This window comes from Callithrix jacchus, chromosome 11, assembly GCF_049354715.1.
Source record: "Callithrix jacchus isolate 240 chromosome 11, calJac240_pri, whole genome shotgun sequence".
Lineage (NCBI taxonomy): Eukaryota > Metazoa > Chordata > Mammalia > Primates > Cebidae > Callithrix > Callithrix jacchus.
In genome coordinates, this window is record NC_133512.1 from 107,986,705 (window position 1) to 108,005,630 (window position 18,926).

At 44.3% G+C, this 18,926-nt stretch overlaps 1 protein-coding gene and 1 non-coding gene across 3 annotated transcripts in view; one reads left to right on the top strand and one right to left on the bottom strand.

Moving 5' to 3' along the window:
• The window catches only part of UBN2 (ubinuclein 2), a 104,447-nt gene that overhangs the window by 3,216 nt on the left and 82,305 nt on the right, over positions 1 to 18,926 (bottom strand). The window lies entirely within an intron of this gene.
• Positions 13,312 to 13,414, top strand: LOC118143935 (U6 spliceosomal RNA). Its single transcript, XR_004728420.1, has one exon. It is a non-coding gene; the product is annotated as a U6 spliceosomal RNA (small nuclear RNA).

Sequence of the window (18,926 nt, forward strand, 5' to 3'; positions counted from 1 at the left end):
CAGAGCAAAACCCTGTCACAAAAAACAAAAACAAAAATAAAGCACCCACCTAGTCTGAAGAAGTTCTTAGAGATGATTTAGTCAAACTTTTCAATTTTGCAGCTTTAGAAAAAAAATTTTTTTTTTTGAGATGGAGTTTTGCTCTTGTTGCCCAAACTGGAGTGCGATGGCATGATCTCAGCTCACTGCAACCTCCAACTCTTGGGTTGAAGCAATTCTGCCTCAGACTCCCAAGTAGCTGGGATTACAGGTGCCTACCACCATGCCCGGCTATTTTTTTTATTTTTAGTAGAGATGGGTTTTCACCATGTTGGCCAGGCTGGTCTTGAACTCCAGACCTCAGGTGAGGTCTAGTGCAAGGCTGTAAATTCAAAACCCTACAGCAAAGACCACGCAGATAACATTATGAGTGCATTTTCCTACCTCTTCCAAAGGAGCTAGACTCTTTTCAGTTCACTCTCATTGCTGCAAAGTAGAAATATGGTCCCACTGTTAAAAAGCTTCTAGTTTTTAGTATCACATGACACTGGTTAAAATAAAAAATATTAAAGAAAAAAAAGAAAGAAAAAGAATAGCTTCTAGTTTTTTTATGAAAAGTTGTAAATTCCAAGTTTTTATAAACTTCTTTTTAAATTCTTTTAGAGACAGGGTATCATTCTGTCACCCAGACTGGAGTGCAGTGGTGAGATCATAGCTCACTGCAACCTTGAACTCCTGTGCTCAAGTGATCCTCCCATATCAGCCTCCCAAGTAGATGGGACCACAGGTGTGCCACCATGTCCGCTGATTTTTTTATGTTTTGTAGAGACAGGGTCCAGCTATAATGCCAGGCTGGTCTCAAACTCCTGGGCTCAAGCCATCCTCCTGTCTTGGCCTCCCAGTGTTAGGATTACAGGTGTGAGCCACCACACTTGGCCTGAAATGCCCAAACTTGTAAATATTAGGAATCAGTTAAAAACAACACTGTTTATCAAACAAAACACTTCTGCTGTATAAGTGCCCTGGGTGATATAAGGCCCTAGCACAACACCCCAACTATGCCCTAGCACACTTTACAGGCAGGATCTCATTTGACCTCACCACAGTCCTATGAGGTAGTACTGTGATTTTATTTAACAGTGTAGAAAAAGCTCAGAACAATTACATGATCGAGCCAGTATCACTAACTGGTCGGTGATGACACAGGTCTTTGCTTCCAGACAATCTAATTCCAAGCCCATTAACAATTTAAAACTTTATTTTATTTTATTTTATTTTTGTGGGGGGACAGAGTCTCACTCCATTCTTTGCTTTCCCAGACTTCCTTGAAGCCAAGACATGGGCACATCACCCAAGCCATGCCAATTAGAAGCACCCACTTGAGAATATGACCCAGATGATGACTTAGACTCGTCCCGACACAGGGGGAGCAGAGAAGCCAGCCAGAGCCAGTGAGCTGCCACAGGAGCTCTGACGCAGGTGTCCGGGCCCGGCCCAGGACCACTGTGTCAGCATTGCATGCTGTGGTGACTGTGCCTGGGATGTTTTCACTGGCCAGATCTGTGGCAGGTTGCAGTGCTGTGGCATGATCTCTGCTCACTGCAACGTCCACCTCCTAGGTTCAAGTGATTCTTGCGCCTCAGACTCACGAGTAGCTGGGATTACAGGCATGCATCATCACATCTGGCTAATTTTTGTATTTTTAGTAGAGATGGGATTTCACCATATTGCCCAGGCTGGTCTTGAACTCCTGATCTCAAGTAATCTGCCCACCTCAGCCTCCCATTATAGGCATGAACCACCATGCCTGATCATTTTTTTAAAAAGTTATATAAAAGAAAAAAACTTTTATTAAAAGGATGCCGGGTGCCTCTCACAATTTTCTGGTAAGGCAAGACCAGGCTTGGAAGTGACATAGCCAACAACCTCACCCAAAATCCTGCCACAGATCCGGGCCAGTGAAAACATCCCAGGCACAGTCACCACAGTTTGCAATGCTGACACAGTGGCCCTGGGCCAGGCCTGGACACCTGCGTCAGAGCTCCTGCGGCAGCTCACTGGCTCTGGCTGGCTTTTCTGCTCCCCCTGTGCCGGGACGAGTCTAAGTCATCATCTGGGTCATGTTCTCAAGTGGGTGCCTCTAATTGGCATGGCCTCGGTGATGTGCCCATGTCGTGGCTTCAAGGAAGTCTGGGAAAGCACATATTTTATCATTCAATGAATTTTATTTTATTTTTTTGAGACGGAGTTTCGCTCCGTTACCCAGACTGGAGTGCAATGGCGCGATCTCGGCTCACCGCAACCTCCGCCTTCTGGGTTCAAGCAATTCTCCTGCCTCAGCCTCCCGAGTAGCTGGGACTACAGGTGCGCACCACCATGCCCAGCTAATTTCTGTATTTTTAGTAGAGACGGGGTTTCACCATGTTGACCAGGATGGTCTCGATCTCTTGACCTCATGATCCACCCGCCTCGGCCTCCCAAAGTGCTGGGATTATAGGTGTGAGCCACCGCGCCCGGCCCATTCAATGAATTTTATTGCACACCTGCTGTGAGTAAGGCACTCTTCTAGATGCTAAGGAAATAAGAGTAAGCAAAATAGGTAAAGGTTCCTTTACTTGCAAAACTTCCATTCAAAATACAGGGAGAGAATGATAAATAACAATAAAACAAAGTTTGTCAAAGGGTGATGTGTGCTATGGGGAAAAATAAAGTCAGCCCTGGGGACTGGACCTGCTGCTTTGTAGGGTGTTCAGGAGGTCCTTCCTGAGAAGGTGGTATTTGAGCCGAGCAGCAAATGATAGGCGGGGTCTACCATTTTCAGTGTTTGTGTGTACATAGGCTACTTAGGGCAATGCCCATTTTTTGTTTGTTTGTTTGAGACAGAGTCTCACTCTGTCACCCAGGCTGGAGTACAGTGGCGTGATCTTTGCTCACTGCAACCTCTGCCTCCTGGGTTCAAGCAATTCTCCTGCCTCAGCCTCCCTAGTAGCTGGGGCTACAGGTTCACGCCACCATAACACCCAGCTAATTTTTGTATTTTTAGTAGAGATGGGGCTTCTCCATGTTGACCAGGCTGGTCTCAAATCCTTGGCCTCAAGCGATCCACCCGCCTCGGCTCCCAAAATGATGGGATTACAGGCATGAGCCACCGTACCCGGCACAGTGCCCATATTTTTAACTAGAGAAACACTACCTCCACCCCGCAACCATCATCAGGTCACTTCCATCCTGTCCTTCACGCTCTGTGTGAAGGCAAAGGATTATAGGACAACAGTTTTCTGTGCCCAGCGAAACTGTGGGATCAGACTCCGAGGGCCCAATTTTTACTCTGAAACTCAAGGAGTGTCAACCTGGATGTGCTGCCAGAACTGGGGGGAGATTTTGGTTGGAAAGGGTCAGGACTGACGAAAATGGGTATATATGAGAGTGTATATGTGCATCCACGCACTTCTGTTGAGTGTGATGCTATAGATGCTGTGTCTAAAAGCAGTGATTTCAGCCAGGCTCAGTGGCTCATGCCTGTAATCCCAGCACTTTGGGAGGCCGAGGCAAGCGGATCACTTGAGGTCAGGAATTTGAGACCAGCCTGGCCAACATGGTGAAACTCCATCTCTAACTAAAAATACCAAAATTAGCTAGGCATGGTGGTGGGTGCCTGTAATCCCAGCTATTCAGGAGGCTGAGGCAGGAGAATAACTTGAATCCAGGAGGCGGAGGTTGCAGTGAGCCAAGATTACACCACTGAACTCCAGCCTGGGTGACAAGAATGAGCCCAACTCCAAAAAAATAAAAAATCACTTCCAGAAGCTTGCAGATAAGAGAATTTAAGAAATGCAGTTTCCATAATTCTAGTCCCTGCAGTATGGAGAGTAGCTATAAAAGCTTGGGAACAAAGCCTGATCGCCAAAAATACATTGTGAACCTGAGGGTAACACACTTCTGACAGCCTCCTGTCATCAAAGGACAGGTCAGTATATGAGAAATGCATGTGACTTTTGTAAAAGAAAACTAGGTGATTAATTTTTGACATTTGACATCCAGCTGATTTTTGTATTTTTGGTAGAGACGAGATTTCACCACATTGGCCAGGCTGATCTTGAACTCCTGATCTCAAGTGATCCGCCCACTTTGGCCTCCCAACATGCTGGGATTCAGGTGTGAGCCACTGTGCCCAGCCAACAATTCTTGCATATGAAATTTTCATAGCTACTTTCCATTACATAGTTTCTGTTATTTGAGGGTCTTGCTTTTTTTTTTTAAAGAACGGGGGTCTTGCTATATTGCCCAGGCAGGTCTTGAACTCTTGGGCTCAAGCTATTCTCCTGCCTCTGCCTCCCTAAGAGCTGGGATTACAGGTGTGAGCCACAGTGCCTGAGGGTCTTGCTTTTAATCAAGTTAACCCCAGTGATCACAACCTGCGCCATGGAGACTCCAGCGCATAATAATTCTCAGGGTATTATGAAACTCACAACAGGCAAGCTGGACCTGCTGGATGTAAGGAGAGAGTGAGTCCTGCTTACCACTGCCACTTGTCAGCTTCCTGTGTGACTTCTTTCTGTCCTGTGTGAAACTGGGGGTGGTTTACACAGCCTTTCCAGGAAAAAGCAGGACAATCTTCCTCTTTGGTTTTTTTATTTTTTATTTTTATTTTTTTGAGATGGAGTTTCGCTCTTGTTACCCAGGCTGGAGTGCAATGGCGCGATCTCGGCTCAGCACAACCTCCGCCTCCTGGGTTCAGGCAATCCTCCTGCCTCAGCCTCCCGAGTAGCTGGGACTACAGGCACACGCCACCATGCCCAGCTAATTTTTGTATTTTTAGTAGAGACGGGGTTTCACCTTGTTGACCAGGGATGGTCTCGATCTCTTGACCTTGTGATCCACCCACCTTGGCCTCCCAGAGTGCTGGGATTATAGGCTTGAGCCACCGCGCCTGGCCTCTCTTTGGTTTTTTTTAAAAGTCCAGATGGTATAACACAAAAACTCCAATGTTCCAATGAAACGTCTCCCCATTGCTGGCAGAGGTTGCCCTGGCCTGCAAGTGGGCCAAGACGGCCAGGGGACGTGGCCAACCTGCTTCCCTGACTTCCTTCTACACTCGCACACAAGCTTTTGCTGAAGGAGCTAAGGTATGAACAAAAAGCAACTTTGCTTTCTCAGGAGTGCCCCTGCAATTCAGTTGTAATGATACATTCTTTACTAGGCCTGGATGACACGGTTTTTCCAGTCTCTTTTGGGTAACAAACAGGTTAAAGAGTTTTTTTTTTTTTTACTCTCACTTAAAAAATAATCTTGGCCGGGAGCAGTATGCCTATAATCCCAGCACTCTGGGAGGCCGAGGCAGGTGGATCACCTCCGTTTAGGAGCTCGAGACCAGCCTGGCCAACACAGTGAAACCCTATCTCTATTAAAAATACACAAATTAGCTGGGTGTGGCGGCACATGTCTGTAGTTCCAGCTACTTGGGAGGCTAAGGCATGAGAATCACTTGAACCTGGAAGGCAGAGGTTGCAGTGAGCCGAGATTGAGCCACTGCACACAAGCCTGGGCAACACGAGACTCTGTCTCAAAAAAATAAAAGTTTCTTTGTCTAGGTATTAGCCAGTCTTATCCAGTGTCATCTCAATACTTCAAATGTCATTGACTTGAAAGCCTGTCACCTCCTCCAGCCTGGAGTCTGTGGGGTCACGGTCAGTGTCATTTCTCTTTCCCATACTGCCGGCTGTCCTAGGCCTTTTTTTTTTTTTTTTTTTTTTTGAGATGGAGTCTTGCTCTGTCACTCAGGCTGGAGCGCAGTAGTGCGATCTTGGCTCATTACAACCTCTGCCTCCCTGGTTCAAGCAATTCCCCTTTCTCAGCCTCCAGAGTAGCTGGGATTACAGGCACACGCCACCAGGCCCAGTCAATGTTTTTGTATTTTTAGTAGAGAAGGGGCTTCACCATGTTGACCTGACTGGTCTTAAACTCTTCTCAGGCAATCCAACCCCCTTGGCCTCCCAAAGTGCTGGGGTTACAGGCATGAGCCACCACAACCAGCAGGAAGGTCAGGTTTCACTCTATGAGTTGAGTCTGGGAGTGGCAGACTCCAAATGGTGCTTCTTTTCTCTTAGGTGTTTTTTCCTGGGTTCTGGAGAGTCTCCACCCCCAGGGTAGCTGCTGTCCCCCGGAGGCCACACCTCCTCCAGCTGGACACCAGGATGCCTGCCCAGCTCCTCAGTCTCCAGAAGTCCAGGTTATCCCATCCCTCCGGTGTTCCCTTTGGCTGGAACAAGGTTGCCTCCCTTTCTAGAGAATCACAGCAGGCCTACAGGAACTCAGAGAGTGCAAACCATGCCAAAGGCAGCCATCTCCGGGGGCTTGCCACTGACAGGGAGTCAAATCTCAGTCCCTGTGTCCCTCAAACTCCAGAAGACCTGTCATGCTTTCCAAATGGTCCTCTTGAAGTGTTCCCTCATTGGCATAAGCTGAAGATGAAGCACTCCACCCTTCCTGCCTCGGGAGAAGAGCAATGTCCAGTGCACAGACAACTGTTTCCAAAGGAATCCTCTTACATTCCTCTATGGCCTGGACATGGATGCCAAGCTAATCCTTCCCAACGTGGAGCTAATGGTTTTACAATCTCTTAGCATGAGCTGCAGAGGTGCTCTAGCTCCTCCTGCCTTTAGAATGTGGAAGGATTTGGCTCCTACTGTTTTGTTCTCGGCCTTTGGCGTCTCTGGTGAAACTGACACAGAAAGTCCCATTTTAGTAACAGAGGGTATCATTGTAAAAAGTAACCCATTGCTCATGCATGGCTAAGAAAAAAATAAAGTAGGCCAGGTGCGGTGGCTCACACCTATAATCCCAGCACTTTGGGAGGCCGAGGCAGGTGGATCACGAGGTCAAGAGATCGGGACCATCCTGGTCAACAAGGTGAAACCCCATCTCTACTAAAAATACAAAAATTAGCTGGGCATGGTGGTACGCGTCTGTAGTCCCAGCTACTAGGGAGGCTGAGGCAGGAGAATTGCTTGAACCCAGGAGGCGGAGGTTGCGGTGAGCCGAGATCGTGCCATTGCACTCCAGTCTGGGTAACAAACAGTGAAACTCTGTCTCAAAAAAAAAAAGAAAGAAAAAAAAGTAACCCCTTCCTCATGCCAGGATACCTGATGCAGTGCAGGGGTCTCCTGACAGCCTGACTGCAGAAGCGGGCTGTGTGAAGGTATAGCTAATACAGAATTATTACACATTTATATATTATATCCTTATATTAATGTGACTTTTTATTAAAAAAAAAATATATATATATAGAATTCTTTTTTTTTTTGAGATGAATTCTCTCTCTGTCACCCAGGCTGGAGTGCAGTGTTGTGACCTAGGCTCACTGCAACCTCCGCCTCCAGGTTCAAGTGATTCCCCTGCCTCAGCCTCCCAAGTAGCTGGGATTACAGGCATCTGCCACCAAACCTGGCTAATTTTTCTATTTTTAGTAGAGACAGGATTTCACCATGTTGACCAGGCTGGTCTCAAACTTCTGATTTCAGGTGATCCGCCCGCTTTGGCCTCCCAGACTACTGGGATTCCAGACGAGAGCCACCGTGACCAGACAGAATTTTTGTTTTTGACATTATGGATAATTAGATGTGCAGAGAAATCTCTGTCAATACAGACTACCTTGAAGTGTTGAGTGAAATTTTAATAAATACAGAAAAAATACTTTTTTTCTTTTTTCTGAGACGGAATCTAGCTCTGTCACCCAGGCTGGAGTGCAGTGGTTTGACCTCAGGTCACTGCAACCTCTGCCTCCTGGGTTCGTCATTCTCCTCCTGCCTCTGCCTTCCAACTAGCTGGGATTACAGGAGTGTGCCACCACGCCTGGCTAATTTTTGTATTTTTAGTAGAGATGAGGTTTCAGCATGTTGGCCACACTGGTCTCGAACTCCTGACCTCAGGTGATCTTCCCACCCTTAGCCTCCCAAAGTGCTGGGATTACAGGCATGAGCCACCATGCCTGGCCCAGAAAAAATACTTTTTAAAAGCATGGGTGAGCTGACAGGAAAGTAAAGGAGGCCAGAATAGGTGGAGGTCAGAAGGAGGAGGATCCATCACTGGGCACGGTGGCTCACACTTGTAATCCCAGCACTTTATGAGGCTGAGGTGGGTGGATCACGAGGTCAGGAGTTCAAGACCAGCCTGACCAACATTGAAACCCCATCTCTACTAAAAACAGCTGAGTGTGGTGGTGCATGCCTGTAATACCAACTACTCAGGAGGCTGAGGGAGGAGAATCACTTGAACCCAAGAGGTGGAGGATGCAGTGAGCTGAGATCACACCACTGCACTCCAGCCTGGGTGACAGAGCTAGATTCCGTCTCAAAAAAAAGGAGGAGGATGACCCGGAGAGAGAGCAAGACCAGTGAGTGAGGGCCTATGCTAATCCTGGGTGGCCTAGAGCCTGGAATTTTTATTATTTATTTTTTAGAGAAGGAGTCTCTGCTTTGTTGCCCAGGCTGGACTTGAACTCCTGGCTCAAGCAATCCTCTTGCCTCAGCCTCCCAAATAACTGGGACTACAGGTGAGCAGCTGCACACCTGGCTTTAGAGTCTGGATTTTTAATTTGCCTCAGGCAGCCAAAAGGAAAGAAGGAAAGAAGTCCCCAGACTAGCATGGTGGGAAGGCAGATCAAGACTAGCAGTGGCCTGGAATCCCAGCACTTTGGGAGGTCAGGGCAGGCAGATTGCTGGAGGTCAGGAGTTCAAGATCAGCCTGGCCAACATGGCGAAACCCCATCTCTGCTACAAATACAAAAATTAGCCAGGTGTGGTGGTGCCCGCCTGTAATCTCAGCTACTCGGGAGGTTGAGGCAGGAGAATAGCTTGAAGCTGGGAGTTACAGTGAGCCAAGATCCCACCTCTGCACTCCAGCCTGGGCTATGGAGCAACACTCTGACTCAAAAAAATAAAAAAAGACTCTTGCATAATGCTGGGGGCCCAAAGAGGGGGAACTGCTGAGAATGAAAAAAAGCATCCCTGACCTTGCTGACAAGAGGCTTTTGTGTCTTGACTGCAGCGCTGGGTTGCATGCAGGGTGGAGAACCTCCTACAGGAGTCCTTAACCACCAGCACTTAACCACTCGCATGAACTTATGGCTGAAATCCATCCTATCTTTGTGGCCCAGAAATTCTAAGCTAAAAATTTAAGTTTGAAGGGGTCAGTCTTGGGTCGGTAATAACCCTAGGAACCTGGAAGAAGCAAACTCGAATCCTCTCTAGAAAAACACACTTTAAATCCAGGCCTCAAATAAAAAAAAAATCAGCTGGGTATGGTGACACCCACCTGGGGTCCCAACTATTTGGGAGGCTGAGGTGGGAGGATCACTTGAGCCAAGGAGGTCAGGGCTGCAATAGGGAATGATCAAGTCACTGCACTTCAGCCTAGGCCAAAGAGTGAAACCCTGTCTTAACAAACAACAAGCTGGGTGAGGTGGCACACACCCGTAATCCCAGCACTCTGGGAGGCCGAGGCTAGTGGATCACCTGAGGTCAGGAGTTCAAGACCAGCCTAACACAGTGAAACCCTGTCTCTACTAAACACAAAAAAAATTAGCTGGGTGTGATGGCACATGCCTGTAATCTGAGCTACTCGGGAGGCTGAGACAGGAGAATCACTTGTACCTTGGAGGTGAAGGTTGCAGTGAGTGGAGATCATGCCACTGCACTCTAGCCTGGGCAACAAGAGCGAAGCTCTGTCTCAAAAAAACAAAAACAACAAACAACAACAACAAAGATGCCTCAAAGAATGTCCATGAAGTTCTGAAGTGCAGGGATCTATCATACAAAAATCGCTAAACACAAAGAAAAGTAAGCCACCATGAGCAAGTTAGAAAACAGTAAACTGCAGAATCAGCCCCACAGTTTGAGTTCAGGTCTGACTCAGGAGCCTGGGACTTTGCTCTGGGAAAGGCAAAGTGGGTGCTCCCAGCCCACTTGCTAAAGCACAGGCTGGGGCCTTGCCCTTGTCCTTGACTGTATGTCACCAGCTAAGGAAGCTGATAAGCTCAGGGACAAACAAGCTCACAGGTTAAAATAAGCAGATATTTTAAGAGTACGAGCACATCAGAGGAGACAAACTATCCTCCACAAACCAGAATGGAACAAGACAGATCAGGACTCTAAAATAAGCATAGCAAAGATCCTCAGGGAGATAAGAGGATGATTAACGAGGAACAAGCAGTGACATAGACTCCAGTGGAAACACTGATACGAAGTTGGTAACAGACTCAGAAGAGTGGGGGGAAAAAAAGAATAGTTGAGCTGGGCACGGTGGCTCACACCTGTAATCCCAGCACTTTGGGAGGCTGAGGTGGGTGGATCACCTGAGGTCAGGAGTGCAAGACCAGCCTGGCCAACATGGTGAGAACCCCATCTCTATTAAAAAATGCAAAAATTGGCCAGGCGTGGTGGCTCACGCCTATAATCCCAGCACTTTGGGAGGCAGAGGTGGGTGGATCACTAGGTCAAGAGATCGAGACCATCCTGGTCAACATGGTGAAACCCCATCTCTTCTAAAAATACAAAACTTAGCTGGGCATGGTGGCGCAGCCTGTAGTCCCAGCTACTCGGGAGGCTGAGGTAGGAGAATTGCTTGAACTCAGGAGGCAGAGGTTGCGGTGAGCCAAGATCGTGCCATTGCACTCAAGTCTGGGTAATCAGAGCGAAACTCCGTCTCAAATAAATAAATAAATAAAAATAAATAAATTTTTAAAAATGCAAAAATTAGCTGGGCATGGTGGTGCGTGCCTGTAATCCCAGCTACTCAGGAGGCTGGGGCAGGAGAATCCCTTGAACCCAGGAGGTGGAGGTTGCAGTAAGCAGAGATTGCACCATTCACTCCAGCCTGGGCAACAGAGCGAGACTCTGTCTCAAAGCAAGCAAGCAAACAAACAAACAAACAAAAACAAAACAAAACAAAATGAAAAACAAACAAGAATAGCTGTAAAATGAATGATGATCTAAATCAATTGAAGACGTTTTCCTAGACGGTACTGAAAAGTAATAAGGAGATGGAAAATACCAAAGAATATTTAAGAGATATGGAAAGGCTGGGTGCGGTGGCTCAAGCCTGTAATCCCAGCACTTTGGGAGGCCGAGGCAGGTAGATCACGAGGTCAAGAGATCGAGACCATCCTGGTCAACATGGTGAAACCCCGTCTCTACTAAAAATACAAAAAATTAGCTGGGCATGGTGGCACGTGCCTGTAATCCCAGCTACTCGGGAGGCTGAGGCAGGAGAATTGCCTGAACCCAGGAGGCGGAGATTGCGGTGAGCCGAGATCACGCCATTGCACTCCAGCCTCGGTAACAAGAGCAAAACTCCGTCTCAAAAAAAAAAAAAAAAAAAGAGATATGGAAAATATCAGTGTCAATATCTGCCTAATATGAGTTTTAGAAAAAGAGAAAATGGATGTAAGAAAGAGACTATATTTAAAAATTGTGTGTATGTTTCCTGTCAGGAACCAAAAAAAAAAAAAAAAGAAAAAAGAAAACCTTAAGTGTGAAGTTTTAAATATTAATTTAGAGACCAGCCTGGGCAATGTAGTGAGATCCTGTCTCTAAAAAAATTAAAAATTAGCTGGGCGTGGTGGTGTGCACCATATAGTTCTAAGTATTTTGGAGGCTCAGGTGGGAGGATCACTTGAGCCTGGGAGGCTGAGGCTGCAGTGAGCCAGGCACTCCAGCTTGGGTAGCAGAGCAAGACCCTATCTCAAATAATAATACTATTAATGATTAATGATAAAACGACTTCAATGCAAAGGTCTTGTGGAACATCAAACAGTAGATAGGGTAAAACCTAAGCTTTGATTTAGGAAAATCAAAGACCACAAAAAAAAATTCAAAAAGCTTACAGCAGGAGGGAATATAGTTCACAAAAGAATCAAAACTGGATTGGCATTGGTTTTCCTAACAGAAAAATTGGAGACAAAAAGCAATGAAATTATATATATAATTTATATATGTAATTACATATATATATAATTTTTTTTTTTTTTGAGACAGAGTTTCATTCTTGTCGCCGAGGCTGGAGTACAGTGGTGCGGTCTCTGCTCACTGCAACCTCCACCTCCTGGGTTCAAGCGATTCTCTAGCCTCAGCTGCCTGAGTAGCTGGGATGACAGGCCCCTGACACCATGCCCTGCTAATTTTTGTATTTGTAGTAGAGATGGGTTTCCAATATGTTGGCCAGGCTGCTCTCAAACTCCTGACCTTAGGTGATCTGCCTGCCTCGGCCTCCCAAAATACTGGGATTACGAGCGTGAGCCACCGTGTGTAGCCATGAAATTACATTTCTAAGTGATGATGAAAAAGAACCTAGAAAATTACATCCCACTAAACTATTATTTAAATGTGAAGAAGCAAAAATGATGCTTTCAGACATACAAGGTTTTAACAAATTTAAAACGAGCACAAAGGCCTCTTTGAAAACTCTCCTGGAATGAGTACTTTTATACTTAATATAAGTACATTGTACTTAATATACTGAGAACTTACTAAACACAGGAAAAGATGTTCAACACCATTAGTTATTATGAAAAGTCAAATCCAAAGAACAAGATACCTTTATACCCCCAGGAGATGATGGCTATAATTTAAAAAATGAAAACTGGGCCAGGCGCAGTGGCTCAAGCCTGTAGTCCCAGCACTTTGGGAGGCCGAGGCAGGTAGATCACGAGGTCAAGAGATCGAGACCATCCTGGTCAACATGGTGAAACCCCGTCTCTACTAAAAATACAAAAAATTAGCTGGGCATGGTGGCGCGTGCCTGTAATCCCAGCTACTCAGGAGGCTGAGGCAGGAGAATTGCCTGAAGCCAGGAGGCGGAGGTTGCGGTGAGCCGAGATCGCGCCATTGCACTCCAGCCTGGGTAACAAGAGCGAAACTCCGTCTCAAAAAAAAAAAAGAAAACTGACGAATGCTGATGAGAACGTAGAGGAACAGGAACTCTTACACCTTGGTGGTGGGAATGTGAAATGGTTCCGCTACTGTGGAAAAGTTTGGTAGTTCCTCAAAGAAAACACAGTCACCATAAAATCCAGCAACTCCACCACCAGGTCTATACCCAAGAGGATTGAAAATATATATCCACACAGAGACTTGTGCACAAAGGCGCATTATTCATAATAGACAAAAAGTGAAACAGCCTGTGTCTATCAACTGATGAATGGGTAAACTGTGACATATTCATACAATGAGATATTACTTGGGGTATAGATATCTAGATATTAAATTGAATACTAGACAGGGAAAAAATCACAAAGAAAAATGAGGGGCATCATATTGGTAAAAGAACGTTGTATCAGTGCTCACTTTGGCAGCACATATACTGAAACTGGAACAATACAGAGATTAGCACGGCCCTGTGCAAGGATGATACGCACATTCAAGAAGCATTTCATATTTGTTTTAAAAGAACATTATATCAAAAAGATATAACCATAATGAACATATATGCATCCAAAAACATTCTTGGCTATTTGAAAATTTATTAAGAAGGAAGAATGACAAGAATGATTAAGATGATGCATCTAAACAAAGCACAGCATGAAAATGGAAACAAACATACAGGAGATTACCATACATCAAAAATCGACTGGATGCAGTGGCTCACGTCTGTAATTCCGGCACTTTGGGAGGTCAAGGTGGGCAGATCCCCTGAAGTCAGGAGTTCAAGACCAGCCTGGCCAACATGGTGAAAACCCGTCCCTACCAAAAATACAAAAATTAGCCAGGTGTGATGGTGCATGCCTGTAATCCCAGCTACTCAGGAGCCTGAGGCAGGAGAACCCAGGAGACAGAGGTTGCAGAGAGGTGACATCGCACCACAGTACTCCAACCTGGGCGACAGAGCAAGACTTTATCTCAAGAAAAATAAAAAAATTAAAATCCTACAAATACACTTCTAAAAGAATTTCTGGGCCAGGTGTGGTGGCTCACACCTGTAATCCTAGCACAGCACTTTGTGGGGCTGATGCTGGCAGATCACCTGACGTCAGGAGTTTGAGACCAGCCTGACCAACATGGTGAAACCCATCTCTACTAAAAAATGCAAAATTAGCCGAGTGTGGTGACACATGCCTCAGTAATCCCAGCTACTTGGGAGGCTGGGGCAGGAGAATCACTTAAACACGGGAGGCAGAGGTTGCAGTGAGCCGAGATCACGCCACTGCACTCCAGCCTGGGCATCAAGAGTGAAACTCTGCCTCAAAGAAAAAAAAAAAAATTCTCAGTGTTGATTGTATATAGGTATTATGGGAAAAGCACTTGATCTAATTCAATTCATGTATATAATCAACATTCCCAGAAAATTAGGAATAGAACTTCCTTAACTTCATAAAAACTGTATACCAAAAATCTAGAATAATACCATACTTAATGGAGAAGACTTAGATAAATAAGGAAAAAAGACTGTAATGTTCCCATTAAAATAAGGAACAAAGATATCACTTTCCCCATTACTGTTTAGCATAACATTAAAGGACCAATCTAATGCTCTAAGACAAGATATAAAAAGTGAAATTGAAAGAGGAGATAAAACTGTCGTTATTTGTAGATTATATGATCACTTCCATTGAAAAGCTAATAAAATAATCAGATGAGTTATTAGAATAATAGTTTAGCAAAATTGCTGGATATAAAAATCAACTTTAAAGGATCAATAACATTCCTTAATACCAATAACAAACCAGAAAACAAAGAACAAGATACAATTTATGGAAGCAGCAGCCATAAAGTATCTAGAAATCAATATATAAACAAGACCTTCATAGAGAAGTTTAAAAGCTTTACTGGAAGACACACACACAAAAAGATCTGTAACTCAAAGTTTCTATTATTCTTCTTAAACCACTCTACAGGCCTCAAAGAATGTGAACTTAATGCAAATTGAATCCTAATCAATATTTCAACTGGATTTTAAATGGAACTGGAAAATTTTATTCTAAAATGTATATAGAATAAAAATCCATAATTAGTTGGGCCAACATAGAATAACAGAGACGGGACTCTCTTTACTAGATATTAAGGGATATTGTAAGTCTATGGTAATAGAAAACATAAGATATTGGTGTGGAAATAAAAAGAACAATGGAACAGAACAGAGCTCAAAAATAGATCCTTCCACGTATGAGAACTGGACATATGATAAAAATGGTACCACAAATTAATGGGTGAAGTATTGATTTGCTAGATGGTGTTGGGAAATTGCTTCACTAAATACAGAAAAATACAGCTGGATCCCTACATTATGCAATATACAAAGGTGGATGGCAGATGGACTGTAAATGCAAATGTGAAGGCAAAACTATAAAGCTCATAGGAGAAAATGCTGGAGGATATCTTTGTGGTATAGGGCTAGGGAAACATTTCATCAACAAACTATCCAAAAAAAAAAAGACAAAAAGTAGATTAATTAAAAAGTAAGGATTTCTGTTCAATAAAGGATGCCACAGACAAAGTTAAAAGACAGGAAACAGACAAAAGTAACTGACACATCTAAAACTGGTAAGAGATTAATATTCACAACAAGAAACCAAAATGCAATTGCACAGTGAGCAAAGATCAACATGCAATTGACAGAAAGGAAGACTATCACCTTGTTCTTGGTAAAAAGGAATAGAAGATAACCTAGTTATCCACCGTGAGGGGAACAGGTATGCATAACGTGGTGGCTGCACACTAGGGAAACTGCAGCAGTAAGAAGCAACATGCTAAATGCACACATAACAACGTGGATACATATAAGTGAAAAAAGCAGAAAATAGTAAAAATGAATACCACAGTACCATCTGTATGATTTAAAATTGTATACACACAACACAATACTACTTACTTCAAAGAATGCCTGCATAACAGGGGGTATGCACCAAACAATTAAGCATGGTGCCTTTGGGACAGAGCAGAGTGAGGACTAAGGAAGAGGAGAAACTGAATGGATAATGAAGGGAATGAGTTCTCGAACTGACTGACGATGACAATGTGCTATGAATCAAGACATATGATTGATGCATTACTTTGTATATCAGTACAAAGTAAAAAGAAATCATTCACAGCACATACTCACATATAGTTTGAAACTACAGCAGGTGTTTGGCTACAGAAAGAAAGGCTGCAGCTGTGAGGGACTGCCTGCAGAGCCACACCCTTGGAATGGCAGAGCAGAGACAGCTGGATCTTGGTGACATGGAATCACTCTATGACACTTCATCTAAACCAAGTACCTGTAAGACCACTCAGATGAACCAGAAGATTCCCTTGACCTTTTAAGCCAGGGCTTTCTGACACCTGTGATGAAAGAATTTTAACTGTTATCATCTTTGCCTGTACTTTAGGCAATAACTACCTCAGATTTTAAACAACACTGTGGCTTCACTTCTGTACTTCTGGGAAGTCAGGGGAGCAAGAGGAAGCACACATTTAAGAAGTAAAAAGACAGAGAAGAGACAGAATAATAGTAGCCACCAAGTATAAGCTCTTATGTGCTAGGCACTGTGCTAGGTGCTTTCCATACCTTGCCTCTAATTTAAACAATATACCTGCCTGCGGTCTCATCCCTGTGCAGATGAGGAAACGGGCTTGAAAGGGCAAGTGTCTTGTCTAGAGTAATGCAGCTTCATAGTGGAGTCTTATGAACCCATCTTTCTGCTGTCAACCTGTTCTTCACACCATGCCACCTTACTAGAAAAGATGAAGGGGAAATGAAGAAGGGACAAACACAGAGATACAGAAGAGGCTGATAAACCGAGGCAGAAAAAAACAAACCACACCTAGGCACATATGGAGGCACGATGGTCTCGGAGCTAAGGACACCCATGACACATCAGAGTATGCCAGCCTGAGAGGAGACTGTCATTGTCCTTTGAAAAAGAAACAAAACAAAAAACACAGGGTCTTGTTCTGTGGATGGAGTACAGTGACATGATCGTGGATAACTGCAACCTCAACCTCCTGGATTCAAGTGATCCTCCCACTTCAGCCTCCCAAAGCAAAACAAATCTTTATTTTAAATAAAGCAGTTTAATCTATTAGTGTTTTCCCTCCAAGCCAAATCTGATGTTAGGATATACCAAGGTCTGAGTGAAAGAAAGAAATTCCTTTCTTTCAGTCTGGACGTGGTGGCTCATGCCTGTAATCCAAGCACTTTGGAGGCCAAGGCGGGTAGATCACCTGAGGTTGGGAGTTCAAGACCAGCCTGATCAACATACTGAAACCCTGTCTTAAAAAAAAAAAAAAATAGAAAAAGAAATTCCTTTCCCTTTCTTCCAGTGATGAGACAGGAAGAGGCCCCTTCCCATTTCTTTCTCCTTCTCTTCAACCAAAAACTCACCTATCTGTTACATAAAACAATTTACTCATGTTATCCACGGTCACTGAAAATAAATTTAAGTAAAAGGAAAAATAAGAAAAAGCACTGATACCACCACTCTGCATTTTGGGGTGCATGTTCTTTTGTATATTTTCTAATGCATGTATGTACATACACATATATTTACACTTACAGTCACCCAGAATGGAGTGCAGTGGCATGATCTCGGCTCACTGCAACCTCTGCCTCCTGGGTTCAAGCGATTCTTGTGTCTCAGCCTCCCGAAGAGCTGGCATGCACCACCACACCCAACTAATTTTTCTATTTTCCATAGAGATGGGGGTTCGCCATGATGGCCAGGCTGGTTGTGAACTCTTGCCATCAGGTGATCCACCTGCCTTGGCCAACTTTTAAATTTTAATGTTAGTTGGAATTACATGAAAAAAGTGTCCCATCCTGCCAAATACTCTTGGTAGAAATATGAGTTTTTAAAAACCGTAACAATGACCTTTATATGGTAACATACAAGATGGTGAAAACATGGTACGGTATAGTTGAATTCTGTTACCACAGGGTTTTCTGGTTTTGTCAGAAAGTATCTTGAGGGGTACTGCTCACAAGAACACACTTTTGCAAAACTGAGCTTACGCGTTAGTTAAAGGCACTTACAGTCCCCCTCATCCCCTAATGCATGAGGTCCGTGCCTTTTTGAATTTCTTATTTTCATCTTCATTACAACACACTGAAAATACTTAAAAGGAAAAAATAAAAAGCACTCACATCACTGTATATTTTGCAGAGTATGTCCTTTTTGATATTTTTTTCTACACCCCCATTTCAGCGAAAACCTTTTTGATATTTTCTATGCAGATCACACATACACTTATAAATAACTGTTCACTTTCTCTGACAAGTTGCTTTCTCTTCATCCTTCTCCCACCCCTTACCTACTTTTCTTTTCTTTTCTTTGAGACAGAGTCTTGCTCTGTCTCACTGCAACCTCGGACTCCCTGGTTCAAGCAATGCTCCGGCTTCAGCCTCCCAACTAGCTGGGATTACAGGCACGTATTACCACACCCAGGTACTTTTTCTATTTTTAGAAGAGATGGGGTTTCATCAAGTTGGCCAGGATGGTCTCGATCTCCTGACCTTGTGATTTGCCCACCTCGGCCTCCCAAAGTGCTAGAATTACAGGTGTGAGGCACCGCGCCTGGCCTCTTACCTGAATTTCTAAGATTGAATTATTTTTATAAGATTCCCACATCTACATTTCAAGTCCTGACCATAGTAGCATTACAACATATACACATACCCTATTACCCAGAAAACCTAGAGTGAGTCACATTCAAGGACTCCCACACTCTGCCTTCCTCTACTCGTCCAAACATGCCCCTCACAGCAAATGATCTACCTTCCTGACTTGATCAAATTCCACCAATTCTTGGAGGCCCACCTCAAACACCATTCATTTCACTGAGTCTTCCCAGATTACCCCAGTTCTGTTTCTCCCCGAATGTGAACTCAAATGTCAGGTGGCAATGGACCACACCCTAACAAATTTGACGTTAAAAGAATCATTATCTTTTAACTTATCATGTGCCTGCAAATTGTGA